The 20236-nt window shown below is 38.1% G+C and overlaps 1 protein-coding gene across 3 annotated transcripts in view; it reads left to right on the top strand.

Moving 5' to 3' along the window:
• The first annotated feature begins 4279 nt into the window (after positions 1-4279).
• The window catches only part of Cox7b2 (cytochrome c oxidase subunit 7B2), a 100164-nt gene continuing 84207 nt past the window's right edge, over positions 4280-20236 (top strand). For 2 of the 3 annotated variants that reach the window (XM_006979673.4, XM_076546419.1), the window contains exon 1: positions 4280-4408. The gene's annotated coding sequence lies outside the window, so the exon portion shown is untranslated. Of the gene's footprint in view, positions 4409-19792; positions 19818-20236 lie in introns of those variants that run through there. The other variant, XM_076546420.1, reaches the window with a different exon arrangement.

The raw sequence follows: 20236 nt of genomic DNA, 5'->3' as shown, positions 1-20236 counted from the left end.
CTCAGAGATTGAGGAACCCTGTGGAAGAAGGGGAGGACTGTAGGAATCAGTGGGGATGGAGGACACCTGGAGAACATGACCCACTGAATCAACTAAGAAAGGCTCACATGGGCTCACAAAGACTGAAGCTGCAAGCATGGGGCCTGCATGGGTCTGGACCAGGTCTTCTGTGCCTATGTTATGGCTGTTAGCTTAGTGTTTTTATGGGACTCCTAGCAGTGGGAACTGGTGTATCTCTCACTCTTTTACCTGATATTGAGTTGTTGTCTTATCTGGTTGCATCTTGTTTTTTCCTTCTCATCTGTTGTCTCTTGGAGGCCTGCTCCAAGGAGGAGTGGTCCAGGGGAGAGGGGAGGCGGAGGAGATCTAGGAGGAGTGGAGGGAGGGGGAATTGTGGTTGGGATGGATTGTGTGAGAGAAGGATCTAGCTTCAATAAAAACAAGAAACAGCAAAGTTTAAAAGAATTATGTAGACAGGACCTCACAAATTTAGTTTATAATAAAGGATGTTCTGAATAAAAGGGATTCATACATGTGAAAAAATGTGAACCATTTGTTTTAAAAGGGAACACTTAACAAGAAACAAAAGTAGTGTCTTACAAAGTGCAGGGATGGTCAAGCTCTAAGGGAAAGTAGTGTCCTTGGCAAATGAATTTTACAAATGTAAGACTACCTACATAATTATTTTATATTTTAACTTCTCCTTGGCCAAGATATTATGTTATCAAAATATTCCCCAAATGACATTTATTGTTCTTTTTTTGTGTCTAGTTATAATTATAGAGCTACAGTGTGGTCAAAATATCACAGCACGAACACTTCCACCTAGGGTAACATTTAATCCTGGCCAGGTCAATGTGCAGACCATTGAAATACAGGGTCCATTGAGGCCCAAGATGGTAATAGGTGGGTTTGGTGGAACTCAATAAATTTAAATCACATGAAATCTTTCTGGGAAGTTGAGGCTGATTGAAGCTGCTTTCACAACCACACACTGTAGTTTGAATGTCCTTGATACATGAACCTGTCACTAGCTGAATAACTGCAACTAGTTTAGTAAAACTTCTTTTAATTTTTCAAGGAATCTTTTCAGTAGCAATGAGCTCTCAAAGGTTAAACAAATGATCTTAATACTAAGGCTCTTTGGTGTGGAATTTGTTTTGTACCCTGTGAAGACATGTTGCTCTCATTGCTTTAATAAAGAGCTAAATGGTGACTATCTAGACAGAAAGAGGTTAGGTGGGACTTGTAGACAGAGAGAGCTCTCTGGGATAAAGCAAGGTGGAGTTTCAAGGAGAAGCAGGATGAACTTACCTTGCTGAAAAAAGATACCAAGCTATATGGTAGTACATTGAATAAATATGGGTTAACTTAAGTTGTAAGAGTTGAATTTCTTGATTTTGTTTTTTGTTGTTGTTGTTTTGGAAGATTTACTAGAAGACAAAAAAAAAAAAAGAAACTAGCAAAATGGAATGAAAGATACTTTTAATTCAAGACTTTTTTTTCCCCTTCAAACTAGAGTCTACATATATTTTATTTTTCTTCTATTCCTGTGTGATTTTGAGGCAGAGCATCACCATGTAACTCTGGCTAGCCTCTTGGTATGTGGATCCAGGGAGTAGTAAAAGTCACTGCAATATTTTCCATGTCCCTTTGAGTGTTGTTATTATAGGTGTGTGCCACTATCCCTGGAAGACCATATAGATTTCTCAATGCCATTTTCTTCTAGGTATTTCATGAGTTCATTTATTTTTCTTTTCCCTCCTTTCCAAGCTCAGAGTCTCATTCTGTATTCCAGCTCAGGCTCATCTGAATCTCACTACATAGCTCAGGTTTGTGAGAACTTGGGGGTAACCTTTCTGCCTCAGCCCCCTGAGTACTGGGATAACAGTTATGAGCCACTACTTCCTCAGAACTGTATGTGATTATGTTGTACTGGGAATTAAACCCAGTGAGTTATAACAGTAGGCAAGCAATCTAGTCTTCACCTATGTCCTAACCTTCAACATCTGGATAGATGTTGTAAGACCTCAATCTTGCTTTTTGTGTTGCTAGCAACTGTGAGTGTCCTCCTTCTCATTCTTTTCTTGCTAAACTAATACACAAAAAACTATGAATCTATGAATATTAATGGTTTACCATGTGATTTTTTCAATTTACAGGAAGAGAACTGAATAATATCTTCAAATGAATTGTAAATAATAGAAGCTTTAAGTATGTCTGAAGATAAGTACTCTGAATAGAGATACAATTATGAGGATAAATGGGCTAAAATTACATATTTTAAAGAGTAAAATGTCATTATAATGAAAATGAATTGATAATGTATATAAGTTCATATATATCAACCATAAAATACACATTTTGTGATAGTTAATATTACACTTAAAGTTTAGACTTACTATGCTTGAGAGACCATAAAGCAAAAAAAAAAAAAAAGTCTCCAGTATGTGAGCTACTAACTAGTACAGGCTGAACCCTAGCAGCCCGCTTCCCTTTGTTCCAGACTTTGAAGACTGTTCTTAAATTGATTAATCTTGTAAAATTTTGCTATTCTAGCAAGGTAATAGGTCATAAGACTAAGTGCTATTTCTGCTTTTGTAATCAAACTTGCTTACTTAAAAAGATGACTAGGACAACTACAAGACACGTACAATAAAATTAGACCTTGCCTACACATAGACAAAATCCATGTAATCTTCTGGGTTTTGCATTTAAAATTCTTGGACTAACAATAGTTGAGACCTTACCTAGAAAACTCTCTGGTTTCATCCTTGCCATTTAAAAAAAAATAAACAGCCTCTATTTTACTAAAATTAAAATTTGAATAAGTTATATGTTATAATGACTCAGACCCATAGCAATTTAAGAAGGTTGAAGGTGTCTCATTTATTTTTCTATTACTGTGATAAAACACCATGACCACTACAACTTATAAAAGAAAACCTTTAATTTGAGACTTACAGTTTATCATGGCAGGGATCACAACAGCAGACAGGAATGGTGCTGGAGCAGTAGCTGAGAGCTTACATCTTGATCTGCAAGTAGGAGGCAGGGAATGAACAGAATCAGGTGGGGTTTGAAACCTTAAAACTCCTCTGGTCACACCTCCTCCAACCAGGCCACACCTCCTCCAACCAGGCCACACCTCCTCCAACACGGCCACACCTCCTCCAACCAGGCCACACCTCCTCCAACACGGCCACACCTCCTCCAACACGGCCACACCTCCTAAGGCTTTACAAAAGTTCTACAAAGGACCAAGTCTTCAAATCTATTAGCCTATGGGGACCATTCTCATCCAAACTATCACAAGAGGTAATTTTAAGAATTTAAAAATCATAATACAGTATCAAAATATGCTCTCCAGAAAGTACTAATGACAATATTATAGACCTTTCTTTCTTCCTCTCTTTCTCTCTCTCTCTCTCTCTCTCTCTCTCTCTCTCTCTCTCTCTCTCTCTCTCTCTCTCTCTCTTCCTTTTTTTCAGACAGCGTTTCTCTGTAGCTTCTGGATCCTGTCCTGGAACTCCCTCTGTAAACCAAGCTGACCTCAAACTCAAAGAGATCCACCAATCTCTGCCTCCCAAGTGTGCCGCCACTGCCTGGCTCAATATTAAAGACTTTAAAGCTATATATTAGTTAAAACACATCAATAGATGCCAATAATTGTTAATGTTATTTTAAATTTATATTATGAACATAGAAATTTAAAGATTTTTTCTTTAATACAAATAATACACCATTATAGTATTTTAGTCTTTAGAAATAATTTGTTTGCAAAATCACCTTTGAGTTAGTTATACTCTTAATTGGTTCATCAAAGTCACATGCTTAAATCTTAAACTGCTAGAATTTTAAATAATGATATTGCCACTTTGCCTTTCTAACGTCCCATCTTGGTGATAAGATTATTTTGTCACCATTATAAAAATCTTGAAATAGGTGAGGCTAGAAAGCTATAAGGAACTTGGACCTCCATTTGGGGTTTTGAGAAAAATCTCAAAGTTCCCTCATAACTCATTGACATAAAAATATAATTGAAAGACAGTTCCTGGATTTGCTATAGAGAACCACGGCTTGGAAGGGAAGAGTGCCAAGAAGAGATGCAATGTGCTAGGATGTTGGGATGTGTATCTTCAAGTCTGGGGTTTTGTTTCCTTCATCAGATGATACATTGCAACACTCCCACAGGCCAGCCTGCCTCCTTGGCGCTTCAGGCGGAGGAAATAAAGTCATTTGATTGGTCAGTTTGGAAGGCGCCATCTTCAGGTGGCCTGCCCCTTCCTTTGCTCTAGGGCGGAGCTGCCACAGGAAGTGCCTCGGCCTGGAAGGCAAGATTGACAGGTACCGGATTCGCCTCTGCCTCCGCGCCATTTTCCTCTGGCTTGTTTCTGTGGCGTAGCTGGTAAGTCCGGTTTGGGGATTCAGTTTTATCTGTAGGTCGCAGAGGTCCTCTCTAATTGTTAGTCACTGACTGCAGACCATTTCTGGGGCCCTTCTTGGTGAACTGCTTGGTTATTTTTTTCCCCCCATAGGGAAAAGCCCCCTTGAGTTAGATTTCTTTTCCAGTCCAACGTCTTGAGGACGTCGAGGGAGAATGGGAGGAAAATTCTCCGCTGCAGAGTCGTGACGGCCGTTTCATTTCGTGTGTGGAGACGGTCGGTCTGTCCCTTTTATGGATAGCCCAGGCTGGCTTCGACCTCGAAGAGTGGCTGCTGAACATGGTGGTAGAGGCTGGCCCCGCCACGCCCCGGCCGCAGTTTGAGCGGGAAGTGGTGGGCGAGCCACCCGCTTAGGGATTGTTTTCTGCACTGCGTGCTTCCGCCACCGCAGAGCGACTGTTTGATCGAAGTTCCTGCTGTCATCTATACAGACAAGTATGGGCGCCTTGGTCTGTAAAAAGATTCTACTGAGCTTTCAGAGGCGCAGCAAGCACAGCCGGCTTAGGGGCAGAAGACAACAAGTTATTAAGTGGGTCTCCAACTTGTTCCGAACCTGGAGGAACCTGGAAATCGGGAGCGATTATTTTTTTTAAAGTAACTTTGTGTGAGACAAAGACATGATGTTGGATTTATTTATTTATTTATTTATTTATTTATTTATTTATTTATTTATTTATTTATTTATTTATTTTATGGAAGCCTTTTGGAACGCTAAGTTTTATTGTTTTTGCTTTTTGTTTTGCTGCATCAGGAGTATAGCATAAGCAGATGGCTGAGAGAGTAGACTCATTTGCGCTCTAACAAAGTTTGCCTGAAGCTCGGGGGTGGGGGTGGGGTGGGGTGGAGCTAGCCATTAGTTAACCATGGAGGTCCGGAGGTCAGGTCTGCGTAGACAACAGACAGGAAGTGATATGGCTGGGTGAGAAAGGAAATGATAAGATGGGGTGGATGCAGGAGCTCGGTCCCTTCCTGTCTGAAGACTTGGTAGAGAGGTAAGAAGTCTCTCTCTAGTGGCTGGCTGCTTTAGTTCTCTGATCCTTCAGCATTTATCCGGTATCTGACCCTGGGTTTTCATTAAGACCAATTAGGATTCACGCTGCACAAACTCTGCCTGACGGTTCTATTCTTTTGTCTGTTATTCAGCCAAGAGAGAGAATTACAGTAGGGCAAACCTTGGTTATATAGGACTTGTATGTAGGTTTTAAAGTTGCCCCAAGCTCTTAACCTTAAATTAGTTTTGTAGTGGATAATTCTGTGTACTCTGACATTAATTTAGATTCCTGAAATCCAAACTTACTCTACCACCGGAGCGGCATAAAGATATCAAATTAAGCTGATGTCAGTTTTATAAGGGATAAGGACCATTCATGTAAAAAGAATATAATATACCTTAACAAATTGATGATGAGAAACAGCTCGTTAAAATTATTATAAAATCTGTGACTATGCAAGCAAGTAAAAAGTGATTTGAAGCCAGGTGGTGGTGGCACACGCCTTTGATCCCAGTACTCAGGAGGCAGAGCCGGGCAGATCTCCAGGCCAGCCTGGTCTACAAAGGGAGATCCAGGACAGGCACCAAAACGACACAGAGAAACCTTGTCTTGAAAAACCAAAATGATTTGAATGGTTCTAAATACTGGTTTTTTCATTGGAATTGGGTATACTAAAATAGTTTAAAATGTGTTCTTCAGTGTTAATATGCAGCAATGGAAGAACATATGCAAGAAAATCAAAGTTTTAATAGAAATGACCTAAAAATGAGATCTGACCTAAGAATGAGATCTGCTGTAGACATCTTGAGGAGGGAAATGGCTTCAAGAGGGACCCAAAGGCTGTGCAACAGTGTTTGGAAAGGGGTGGTGCTCAGTGGCCATTCGGTTGAAACAGAAGACTGATCCCAAATCATCCCTCTTGGAGGTATTTAATGTAAAAGAAATTTCAGAAAGCCTTCTAAGGAAACAATAATAATGCTTCCATATACTTTATGAATATTTTTGATTTTTAAAAACAAAAGTCTTCATTGTAAAATGAAAAAAAATCATTGTAAAATGATTGGGATATGCTGGTGAAATTTAAAAAAAATTCCTGTAAAAATCAGAATGGCCATAAGAGGTCACAGGTAGGAGCTGAAGTTAGAAGCAATCAGAGTTACCTCTTAAGGAGTGCATAATAAAAGTTCCTCTTGTCCCCACCCTCCCCAGATTCTGTTGTCATTTGTTTTCTTGATGACAGCCATTCCAACTAGTTGGATGGAATCTCAGTGCAGTTCATATTTTTCTGAGGAATCCTAGTCACTATGCTGAGAATATAAACTAGTACAGCCACTATCTAAATTAGTGTGGAAGCTCCTCAAAAAGGTCAAAATGAAACTCCGTGTGACCCAGCTAACTTCTTTTAGGCATATACCTAAACAAATATAAAAAATACTTTGATATCCATGTTTATTGCTGTTCTTTTTATAATACAGTGGGAGTATACTCAGCTTTGATGTCTATCAAGGGATCAATGGATAATGAAAACACAGGACATACAAACAATAGACTTATTCAACCATAACAGAAAATAAAACTACGGAATTTGCAGGAAAGTGGATTAAATTGTAAGACATTATATTAAATGAGAGAACCCAGGCTCAGAAAGACAAATACTGCATGTTCTCTCTCACATGCAGATCCTACCTCCTAATTGTTAAGTATGTGTGTCTAGGTGGGCGTTGTCTTAGTCACTGTTCTATTGTTGTGAAGAAATAACACGATCATATAAGAGAAAGCATTTAATTGGGGGCTTACTTACAGTTTTTGAGGTTTAGTCCATTGTCATCCTGGCAGGGAACATGGCAACATGCAGGCAGGCATCATGCTGGAAAAGTAGTTGAGAGTTGCATCTTGATCCACAGGCAGAAGAATGAGAGACTGGGCCTAGCATGGACTTTTGAAGCCTTATAGCCCACACCCAGTAACACACTTCCTCCAAAAAGGCCACACCTACCCCAACATGGCCATTGCTTCTAATCTTTCTCAAGTGGTGCCACTCCCTGGTGACTTAAGCATTCAAATATATGAGCCTGTGGGGGCCATTCTTATTCAGACAACCACAGGAGTAAATGTGGTAAAGGCTAGGAAACTAGGAAGAGGCCTATGAGATTGTTACTTTAAAAAGGCTTTAAGAGAGGGGGCAAGAGGAGTAAGAAAACATGAGAAATGAAAGTGGAAGGGGGACTGGGATACTGGGGGGGGTGAAGGGTACACAAGTGGGAAGGGGACAGAAATGGGGGATGCAGTGGGTAACATCAACTAAAACTCAAGTTTGTATTTAAAAGCCATAAAAAAACCCTTACCTTTGTAAGCTAATAGAAAGCTAAAAGTACAAAAGGAAAGACTAGGTAGAATTGTGAGTACACAAAGTATTAGGTGATTTTCAAGATATGTTGTTACTGTGGAGTTTGAATATAAATGTATTTTCTATTTTGATAAAATGTTTTCATAGGAGTCCAGATGAGACTTAGCTAGATGAGCTGGTTTTATAAGAGGCCAGGCTGTAGTACAAGTTAAATGTTGAATAGGCTAGTCATCTAGCATGAGAATCTTGTAATTATCCATTCCAGTAGGGGGTATTTGAATATTACTTGTAGTAGACTCAAAATTAAGCTGTTTTATTGTTAATAGTGGAGCAAACTAGATGTTACTAAACAAGGTCTAGTTTTTAAAAAAGGCACAGAAAGCAAGTATTCACTTCCAACAAAGCAGCATTAATTGGTTGTGTGATGGGGAAGAGAGGAAATTAATAAGCTAAGCAGTTGAAAATGGCAGCAATATATAACAAACCCAGGGCCTCGGGCTTGCTAGGCAAAAGCCCTGCTACTGAGTACCACATTAATAGTACTCAGCTTCTTAAATATTAAGTCATTAAACAAACCAAGAAGGGTAGGTGAAGGATAGAACAAAATGAAAATTACACAGTCCTGGCTTGTTAAAAAAAATGTAGTAGTAAAGAATGGTGTTCCAAGTGTAGCAATTCAGTGATGAATGACAGTACCTGAGGAAGGAGCGAAAGAGGAGTTCATTCTCAAAGGAAACCTAGGGGAACAAGCTTCAGCAGCGTCAATTGCTGCTTGAGTTGAGTTCAGGAATCTGTTCACAGGATTTGCAGGAAACTAAGGCCTTCCCTAAAAGGCAGACTTCACCACTGTAGGGGATTCTCTAATCAGAGGAAAGCATCACTACTGTACAGGGTAGATAGGCCTGTCTACTGGAGACTGGCTGTTTTGTTTAAGGGAAAGTCTACTGCCAGTAGCACCCAAACAATACCAGAAACTGGGAGGAAATGAAGAGAATTTAAAATGAATTTTAAGGACAAAAATGTACTTTTACTTAAATCTGGTGATTTGTTGATAAACTTTTAAACTTTTCTGAAAGACAAGCATAGCTCAGATTCTATCCATACTGATCACAGTATGCTGATTCCATTTCTTCTTAGATGTCATGAAAACATAACAGGAAAATTAGCACATGGTTAGGCGTGCCCTGGATTGGATGATGCATGTATAAACGGACTTGCATCCTGGTGCACTCAGAATAAAAGTACTTCCATGTCCTTTTTCTATAGTCACCATTTATCTTTGGTTTCTAATATTTATAGAATACTGTTTTAGGATTGAGGAGTATCTTATATAATTCCATTGGTAGAGAGTTCTAATTTTATGTATTCTTTATTGGTCTTGAAATACGAATCCAAGTGTTTCAAACTCTAAAGTGATCTAAAAGTGTCCATCTTGGTAAGTCTCTCTTGGTGTCTCTACAAGCCCCTGCAACCTTTACTTAGCATCCCTCCAATAAGAAATTGTTAAAAGGAAACATATAACAATTGAATGCCTAGTGCTACTATATATACATTCCATTTGGTCAGTGTTAACCCATTATAACACTTCAACCTTCTGCAGTAAGAATTCTTACGGTTATTTTAAGTACAGGCTTAAAGTTTAATTTTCGAGTGACAGAAACAGACCAAAGCAGTCTGGCCTCCTGAGTCAGAACTATATAGGTCAAGTGCCCAGGAGGTTTTTATTTCTCTTTTGTTCATGTTTTTAAACATAAACATATACAAATATGGGCATATATTCCTAGTTCTTCTTTTTGCATAAAGAATTATCTGTGCCCTTTTTAAAAAAGTTAACTCCATATTGTGAAAATATATTCATGTTTTTATAGAGATTGTCCCATGCTTTTTTATAGTTATATAATAATAATTTGTTATGCGAGTATGTCTTGGTATATTTGAATAGTCCCCTTTTGATAAATACCTGATTTGATGCTCCATTTCTTGAACATGTCCTAGTTAACTTTTCCCATCTGTAGATGTACATGGGGTAATACAATGAAAAGCATCTGAGTTTGAGTAGCCTAAGTGTATGATACACTGGTTCAATGATTAAATCTATAAGCAGGGAACACAGGATGTATAAGCTGGAGGAATGAATGTATCAGGTTAGACCAGAAAATTTAAACTTGTTGCTGTTGGCAATGTGAGATTAGAACAGTTTTTAAACAGGAAAGTAAAAGGATTAAAAAAAATACTTTAGGAAAATAAGTCAATGGTAAATTGAATATGGAGAGATAACAGTCAGGAAGACCAATTAGAGAAATACTGGAATAATACAAACAAGAAATGATAAAAACATCTAATGTAATTTTGGCTTTTAGAGCAGAGAATTCAAAGGAATACAAATTTTTATAGAGAGTTTATGAGTAGAGGGAATAAGGTAATCTAGAAATAACTTATTGATTAGAGAAAACAATACAAATTTGGAAAGGAAATGGAAAAATTAATCTTTGTTTATTTGGCTATAGGCCAATGAATATATTTGGGACAAAGATTCTTCTAGCTAGTGAGCCTAAGGTACTGCAATGTGGGTCATAAGGTCAAGTTTTAGAGTTCACCAATTCAATAGTCATGGTAGTAAGGGTGGTCTTTAAGTTGTATGGCCAGAGAGGACAGAGTTTTGAGAAAGACCATACAGTGTTAAGAGAAACAAGGTGGAAAGAACTTGGGAGCACAGTTAAGGAAGCTGAAGAAATAGTGTTGTAAAATTAATGTGCTTAACAGTATTAATTTTTTATGTGAGTTGAAAGAAAATGAAGTCTAGAAAATCTCTATTAATCTGGTTAATAGTGTTCCCAGAGTGAGGTGAGTGTGTTTTGGAGATAACTTGAGCCTATTGTTGATGCAAATACACACTTTTAACATGGTCACATTTTACACATTTTTTTGTGAGATACTTTGGGACTGAGCCACTTAATTTAAGCATGAGAGGTGATGATGAGAGAGCTGTGTTGAGTTGGTATTCATAGGGATTATTTGAGGGATACATGAGAGTATGTGGGATGGGTGTATGTCCTTGTTGTGTCTCCTGACTCTGCTAGGTAGAGTGATCTGCCATTTTTTTTTAATTCTTTTGAATGGGAGTAAATTAAGGTGACTCAAAAAAGTAATACTCAAAAGCCCATATGAGTATTCTGTTACAGAGAAAGAGTACAGCTGAGCGAATGATACAGGATTGTTCTTTTTTTTTTTTTTTTTTTTTTGGTTTTTCGAGACAGGGTTTCTCTGTGTAGCTTTGCGCCTTTCCTGGAGCTCACTTGGTAGCCCAGGCTGGCCTCGAACTCACAGAGATCCACCTGGCTCTGCCTCCCGAGTGCTGGGATTAAAGGCGTGCGCCACCACCGCCCGGCCGGATTGTTCTTTTTAATGTTGATAAAAGTGAGAAAATATGTGGAGACATGATGTTACACACATACTCTCTCTCTCCCTCCCTCTCTCTGTTCCTCTCCCTCCTTCCTTCCCCACTTTGTGTGTGTGTGTGTGTGTGTGTGTGTGTGTGTGTGTGTGTGTGTGTGTGTATGTGTGTTTGTCTCTTCATGTGTGTAAAGATCTGAAACAAGGGTGGTAGCTGGAGAGAATGAATTCAGAATCTTAATTTTGCAACACAGCTAACAATTCATGACAAGGCCTACAGCCTGGGTGACCTGTATTCCCAGACAGTTGCCCCGTCTTGACCCTGTTTGTTTCTGGTTCAGTTGTCTGTGCCCCTGAGGTGAAGCAAAAATAGAGGACAATTGGGAAGCCAGCCATGGACTACAAAATAAGCCTTCAATTGTCATTTTAATGGGTCTACCATTTACCCTAATTTAATTTCCTTACCTCCAAGAATATATCTTGTTTTGTAAGTTCACAAGCTGCCACATCATCCAGAAAAACTATTTTCCCTATCTTCTTCACACAAAGACTAAGATTATTCTTGCAACAGTAATCAAGATCTTCTGTCTTTGGCTTGCAAAGAAAATGCATTCAACTGTACTTGAAAGAGAAAATTGAAATTCTGCTACAGATGATAAAGGACATTCTCCTCCTTTTTCAATTTTGTCTGTTCATATCAGCTGAACTGCATTAATAATAGCAAAGGGTGCCTGTTGCTAGTCATGGCAAATATTGCAACATTTGGTTGTGCCAAATTGTATGAAGTGTGTGGAGGTTTACTCCTCTCGTGCAATTCTGTGCCTTAAGCTTTCTTTCTTCTTGCATTGTTTTTCTATTCCCTTTAATTAATTTATGTTTTTGAGTGCTATATGGTACAAAATGAACCAGGAAAACAGCCTTTAGAAGAAGGTTCTCCCACTAGGTTTAATAGCTGAGCAACTGTGAATCTTCCAAAAAATCATCTCATGTGTGATTGGCTTGCTTATCTGCCTGCTGTAGCCATTCTACATTACTGTTAATCACTTTAGGAAATAGTCCAATAGACTTATTAGAATGCAAAACTGTAGCTTTAATTATTTATGTATCTATCTAGTATGGTAGCCATGAAATGACCACTGAGTATGTTTACTCATAGTACAACCACCTCAGAAAGCATTTAAAAATAAAAGTAGATTGGTGTCTTGGAGATAGTTCTATAAACAACACAGTATATACTAGAATTTTCTTTTTCTCCTAAGAGTGTCTCATAACCATTGCAGTTGGGAAACCATGGTCAAATTTAGAGAAAGGAAAAGATAAGGATAAGGTAAAATTTTCATATTCATAGGGATTTAATAAATAAGTCTTTTTGTTAAACCCATAATAGGAAGTCAGTGGCACAAGTCTAAGCAAAATGAGAAGTTTGAATATTTTATTTTTAGATGAGTCTAGCTGCTTTTTGGCATACTTAGATTATTGCTTTCTCTAGAGGCCTTATTGTATTTTATCTTTTTCCTCTAAATTTACTCTTAGGAGATGAAATTAATTGTCACTGAGTTTTAATTGGTAATGATGGTGATGTTGGGGAAGAATGCTTTGAGAACAGTCAACTCTATTTCAAGTTGAAATATAATTATTTTCTAGTTAAGTGAATTTTAATTAATAGTGTTTCCTTCATTGAGATCCGCATTTCATGCAGCCTGAAGCTTATACAATTTGAAGAACCTTAAAATAATTAATACAAATATTTATATATATACTTTCATAGACTTACAGTGAATATAGATATGTGTTAAAATGACAAATACAGTTAAATGCAGAAACATTAATACTTCTAAATTTTTTCTTTACATTTTTAAAATCTCATACAACATTTTGATCTGACTTATTCCCTTCCCTCAACTCCTTCCATACATTTCACCACCTTAATGCTCACTTAATTTCATGTTCTTTCTCTCCAACAAACAAAAACAAGGAGTCTAATTTGTCTTGTTCATATACTCCTGGGTGTGGGGCCTGCTCTGTATTGTCTGTAGTCCATATATACCTAGTGTCATTTTACTGAAGAAAACTGATTGTCCCTAATCCAACAGCAATCTAATGGCAGTAGATCCTTGTCTAGTGATGGCACTTTGTAGCTACCTTCCCTCCCCTATCGTAGGACTTTGACTGGCTTGAGTTTCGCAGGTCATGTACATGTTGTCACAGCCTCTGGGCTTTCCTATGTGCATTTGTTGTGTCAGGGAAATGCTGTTTCCTTGAAGTCATCCACTGCTCTTGCTCTTAAAATCTTTTCGTGCTCTCTTCTATGTGTGTGTGTGTGTGTGTGTGTGTGTGTGTATGAATGAGTCTTGAGGGGAGTGTTGTGATAAAGAGATTTCCATTTAAGCCTGAATATCCCAAAGTCTCTAATTCTCTGCATGTTGATTAATTGTAGGATTCTGTATTAACTGCCATGTACTAAAAGAAGCTTTTCTGATGAGAGTTGAACAGTGCATTGATGTATGGGTATAGCAATATGTCATTATGTGTCATTCTATTACTTTGTTCTTTTAGCAGAGTAATAATAGTATGCTTTCTCTTAGGGCCCATGACATAACCTCAAGTTCTTGGCCTCATTGACAGTGTTAAGTATGGGTTCCATCTCATGAAGCCAGCCTTAAATTGGCCTTAAATTTAAAAAAAAAATGTTTGTTATTCCCATAACATTCATACCACTATAGCATCATTGCACCAGCAGGCATATCTTGCTAGGTAGGCTGTTCATGCACCTTGCAGTGCTTATAGCTGGGTGAGACTGATGATTTTTCTCCTCGGTTACCATGTATAGCACCTTATGAAGCCTAGCCTGTAGAAATAAAGATTTCAGTTGAATAGCAGCTAGATTTTTTCCATGTTCTGTGACATAAGTATCTGGTGTCTTCAATAATAGGTTCTCATTGTCAAATTCTGGAGGGTAATAGATAGTTTTCGCATAGTCTATAGTTTGAGAGGAGTTGCTTCAACCCTCTCTTAGCCAACAACTTATATTCCATATTTTTAACTAAATACTACTTGATGCTTTCGCTCTATAATTTGTATTTTTATTTTGTTCTGTAGTCCAGTTGTGCCTGTTATTTGTAACCCTTCTGCCACTATCTTCAACATGCCAGGATTATAGACACATGTTACTTACTAGGCTTGCTTGGCTTAATTTGTACATTGAAAAGCATAGTTAGCATTTTTGTTAAGTTGTATGTATACCCTTCTTCTTTGTCATCATTTTTTTTTGAAATTCTACATCTTTGACTTTATTCAGAAGTTCTTGCTCAGATTCTTTCCTGTCCACATGTAAACTCAAGCAGACTTCAGCATTCTGCGATTTTATTTCACTCCATCATCCACAGCTGGAGCTGCCTGCCCCATAAGCCAGTCTTGCTTGGCCAAACTCTTACCATCCTGAAAATGATGAGCCATATTAACAAAACATTTGTTTATTTAATCGATTCATCACTCAGGCTTTAATGCATTTATCCCATTTTTTTTTCTTGGTCCTGTACCTGGATCCAGGTGAAGAATAAAGAAATTTAAAGGAGAAATTTTTGTTTTTAAGAGTTCATAGACTAGAAGAAATAAATAGTTTATAATAAAGTTCTACAGCAAAGTATAAACAAAAGAGTAGAGATAATTCAGCTTGCCAGAATAATGGAGATTACTTATTTTTTTCAAAATATTTTCCAAGAAACAATCATTCTATAAAAGGATTTTATAGTCAATAAGCATGAAATATCTCTGTGCTCTTACCAAGTTAAGTATCTAAGATTACGTTTCCCCAAGAAAACTATTAAACTATATAGATGTCACCTAGATTTATTTGTGACCTAAAATGATTTTTACAACAAATACTCCAATAATTGGTTTGTTATAATGACCTATTACAAACTTGATTTTCCATATAAGGTTACTTTAACTTAATCTCTGTATAAGGAATCTTTTTTGTTTCCCTTCTATTGATTGACACTGATGTGAAGTGAAAAACTAGTTTGGGATTAAAGAGGCAAATATTTATAAATCACCTTTCCAAATACCCAAAGCTGATGGCAGTTTCCCCACAGCAGGCAATAATGCATGTCTACATGGGCTTCAGTTTCTGTTTTGTAGCCAAGGCAATAGACACCTCTTTGTTAAATCTGTTACAGACATGTAGTTATTATCAGAGTCAAGAAGATGTACAGGCTGTTACACTTGGCTTCTCTGGGGAAAGATGATTTCTCCCTTTGGTACTGGTATGCTGAGTAGCTGTTTATTAGAACTTGTGGATTTTACTTGATCATGTACTTTTCCCCCAAAAGGCACTTAATGATGGCTAAAAATACTTTTAACTGAAAAGGGTAAAAGAATAAGGAAATGAACATATAGAACATGTCCTTTATACAGAACAGTAACAAAAGAACCATACTTATGTAAGAGATTCTATAGATGTAACCAACTGTTTTATTAAATAAGAAACACAGAAATAATGCAAAAGAGAAAGCCGAGAGGTCAGAGCTCAGAGCCAAAATCTCACCCTTCCGCCTGCGGTGTCCCAGCTTCCCGAATGAGAGCTCCTTTTCCTGTCTGTTAGTCTATTTAAAGAGACAGAACAAGCCACAGCTATCTCACCTCACCAGTTCCTCAGGTGGTCTTGTTTCCTCAGACTGGAAGCTTCTGTGTCCTCATCCCAATAGCTCTCAGCTGAACTGTGTTGCTCCAAAGCCTGAAAGCTTAACCAGCCAAATGCTTCTAGTTTCTGGTCCTCATGCCTTATATATCTTTTTGCTTTCTACCACCACTCCCTGGGATTAAAGGCTGGCTTTCTGGGATTAAAGGCGTGTGCCACCACCGCCACACTCTTGCTATGGCTCTAATAGCTCTGACCCCCGGACAACTTTATTTATTAACATACAATCAAAATCATATTTCAGTATAATTAGATTACCACCACAAGATTCATTTTTTTTTCTTCACTGCATCACAATAGCATGCTTGCAATTTGATTTTGTTATACATTGTTTACAATGAAGCTCAGCTCGGCAGAGCTGCAACCCTGAAAAGTGTGTGTGTGTGTGTGTGTGTGTGTGTGTGTGTGTGTGCGCGCGCGCGTGCGCGTTTCAGCCTGTGCTGAATATCTGTCATTCATCAGTGCTACTGACTGAAGGAAAAGTTAAAGAAACAAGACTGGGTTAAAGGCTAAGCAGACTAACCAATAATAACATTACATTGCATTCTATGTCAGCTCCATATTTCAAAGGGTTAGTAAATTGAATTTAAGATTGTATCCTTTGGCCAGGGTCTGAAGTCAGCTAGGACATAATGACTTTAGACATGTGATATAAAAGTGTATTTATTCAGTTTATTATTTATTATTAAAAGTACAGTTTATTCAGGTGACTTCGTGTCTTCCCCTAGTTTCCCATTTGTCTCTGTGCTCCTCCTTTTTAGTCCTGTCTACTGGATCATCTTTTAAACTAAAAACTGTGGAGATCTGAGAACCATCCTTTGACCTCTTCTATTCTTTCTACTAAACTCACCTTGTGATTGTTTTGTGACTGTCTACATGCTGAAACCTTTCCAGAATCTTTCTCTTGATCTTCAGACTCATTTCTAGTTGTCAACCTACATTTAAACTCAAGTTCTTGGTTATTCCTACTAAATGCTTCCCTACAGTGCTTTATTGTAATAACTCCTAACATTTAGTTGCCCAAATTAAAATAAATAAATGGCATGACACACATTGTCATTCATGGTCTCACACCCCACATATGCAAAATTGTTTGTTCACAACTTTAGAAATTCCTCTGCAACCTGACCACTCCTCTGTTTACAATGTGATCTCTTTGTTTGAGCATAAGCTTGTCACGCTTCACAGACTGTCCTGAGAAAATAGCATTCATCTTGTTTTTCTCTGTATCTTTATCTGTTGTGGTGATATTGTGTTCCCCAAAATATTGTGTACCTTAATAAACTTATCTGGAGTCAGAGAACAGAAAAGCCACTAGTTAGGCAGTGATAGCACACGCCTTTAATCCTAGCATTCCAGAGGCAGAAATCCATCTGGGATCTCTGAGTTCAAGGCCACATTGGAAACAGCCAGGCATGGTGACTCACGCCTTTAATCCCAGAAAGCGAGCCTTTAATCCTAGGGAGTAATGGTAGAAAGCAGAAAGGTATATAAGGCGTGAGGACCAGAAACTAGAAGCATTTAGCCTGGTTAAGCATTTGGCTGGTTAAGCATTCAGGATATCGAGCAGCAGTTCAGCTGAGAGCCATTGGGATGAGGACACAGAAGCTTCCAGTCTGAGGAAATAGGACCAGCTGAGGAACTGGTGAGGTGAGATAGCTGTGGCTTGTTCTGTCTCTCTGACCTTCCAGTATTCACCCCAATAACTGGCCTTGGTTTGATTTTATCAATAAGAACTTTTAAGATTCACGCTACAATCTGTTGTCTATATCTAATATCTAGGACCTATGAGAAAAGGCATTGCCAGATCGTCTTCTTTTCGTATGATCAAAATCTAAAGTAGCCTGGCCTAGGAATCGTACACATAGGCATGCTGCAATAGTTAAGAAATCCATGAACAAAGCATCAGTAATATTCTCGAGGCTCCAGTTGCTTAGTGCATCATCTTTTCTGTTGTACTAGGCAATAGAAGTATGACCATAGTCACATCTATTATAATTGTCAGCCAATTGGCCAGATCTAGCATTTAGCAGCTAATCTCTGGTAGAACAGAAGCCAGAAGTTTGGGATTATGAAAATATGGCAAGTACTGAGGATGGCCTGCACTTAGTGTTCTGCTCAAATGTACTGCAGTGACATAAATCTTCAATACTTACTACAGATTCTACTTTCTGAGGGATTATGTCTGATTCTGTTACTCGTGTAGCTGGATTCACTGGCTGTGAGGTGTGGGTACTTAGGGAACTTCTCGACTGACTGGTTTTGGCATTTTGTCCTTTGCAAAAATCATTTTCTTTATAAAAGTAATACAGGGCAAATTAATCAGGAAATACTGAGTAATAATTATAGAAAACATAAAGTATTCTAAAGAAATGACCATTGTTAACATTTTTCTATGTATCTTATACATTTTAGTTTTAGGGTGTGTATTTACATGACAATGTGGTTGAAATAAGATAACAGTTGTGGAGGTCTCTGCAAACACCAGGGCTTACAGAGTAATGATCCACATGAGGCAAGATGAAATCTGGTTCAGCATGACTCAGTACCTGGTTTTGGTTCAAACTTCAAGAGTCTGACACCGGGCAGTTTATTTTAGGCATATTTAAATACAGTACAATTTTGGAAAAAATTTCCTGGTCACAGTTATCTCATTCCCCTGTGCACAATAGAGCTTAATTCATGACTGCATCAAAACTCTTTTGCATAGTACATGTGACCTCTTCCATAAAGATGGGTTCTATAGCTTAAGGGTCTAAGGGAGGATCTGGTGTTGTCTCGGTCATACAGATAGCATAGAGGTAACTAAGCTATAAAGAACATGGAACATCTCCCCTAAGGACAGGTTCTAATGACTGAGAAACAATGCTCATGATAAAAGTCTAGAGACTCTGACACACACACACACACACAGAGAGAGAGAGAGAGAGAGAGAGAGAGAGAGAGAGAGAGAGAGAGAGAGAGAGAGAGATACAGATACAGAGAGATGGAGATGTAGCCTAAACCTACAGATAGCCCAGGTCAGTAGGCTCTTAACTACATACACTCCAAGCCTTCTGGGTAGAAAACATTGAAGAGACAGCCCTGTATGTTAGCATTCCTTGTTTTCCTAGTGTGTATCTGTGAGCACAAGAACCTTGTGCCTTCTACAGTTATGGACACTATTTGTTTTTAGAGCTCTTTGTTTTTAGCTTAAATAAGCTTGAAATAGCTGAAGGAATTTAACTTTCTCATCACATGAGTTACTCTCCATTGCTTTTATGGTAAATTGCAATGCATTTTATCCACATTGCCATTACAGGGTACTTGATGTACACGGCAGATGTCTTCTTTTCATACTTTCTAGCCATTCAGTAATGTTTGTGAAATAATGGCTCAGGGGTCTTTTATACCTTGTTTTCCAGTTTACAGGTATGCTAGTGAGACAGGACAGTGGCAAAATGGATTTTAATGAGTTAGGTCAAGAGTTGAAAAAAGTGGAGTATCCTGAACTTCCAGAACCCTAGAATAAGTAATACTGTGGTACCAGGTTTAGTAGTCAGAGGGAGAGTTCATTTCTAGCACTGCTTGTGACAAAGCCTAAGCCTTAAGGAAACTGATAAAACACAATAAAACCATATATGAAGATCTAAGGGAGATGTTCAAAGTCCCGTTTAGAGGGAATGTCTTATATGCCTAGTAATAAAAAGGAAATGTGGAGGTTTGTAAGGATACTCTCACTAGCAGTACCCATGGATCTTTCTTCCTTGGTTTATTTAATGGAACATGATCATTATAGGAACAACAGAAAGTACAGAGGTTGTTGCTCTGCTTATCTTTCTTTTCTCTCTTTTTCTGTTTTTTTTGTTGTTGTTTGTTTGTTTCTATTGTGTAGCTTTGGCTTCTTACAGTGAGACCAAGTTGTTGAGCTCACAAAGGCTTCCCAAGCACAGGGATTAAAGGTGTGTACCATTATGCCCAGTTGCTGCTATGATTATCTTGGAGTATCCTTTGGTACTTATGGTATTTGGTGAGGTGATAAAGGTGGGGGGGATTAGGGAGAGGGATATTTGGAAGTGGATGAAATATAAAAAAGAGACAACCAAAGAAGCAGTATCAATGTAATATAACATTCTTAAGAAAAATTTTATCTATCTCCCCATTTATCACTTTTATCTAAACTGTATATGTCAGTGATTAGAAAAGAAATACTACATGTAAAGAACATCCAAATTTTTTTTTTTTTTTTTTTTTTTTTTTTTTTTTTGGTTTTTTCGAGACAGGGTTTCTCTGTGTAGCTTTGCGCCTTTCCTGGAACTCACTTGGTAGTCCAGGCTGGCCTCGAACTCACAGAGATCCGCCTGGCTCTGCCTCCCGAGTG

Source organism: Peromyscus maniculatus, chromosome 10 (assembly GCF_049852395.1).
Source record: "Peromyscus maniculatus bairdii isolate BWxNUB_F1_BW_parent chromosome 10, HU_Pman_BW_mat_3.1, whole genome shotgun sequence".
NCBI lineage: Eukaryota > Metazoa > Chordata > Mammalia > Rodentia > Cricetidae > Peromyscus > Peromyscus maniculatus.
The sequence above is the reverse complement of the archived record's forward strand: the minus strand, read 5'-3'. Positions and strand labels throughout refer to the sequence as shown.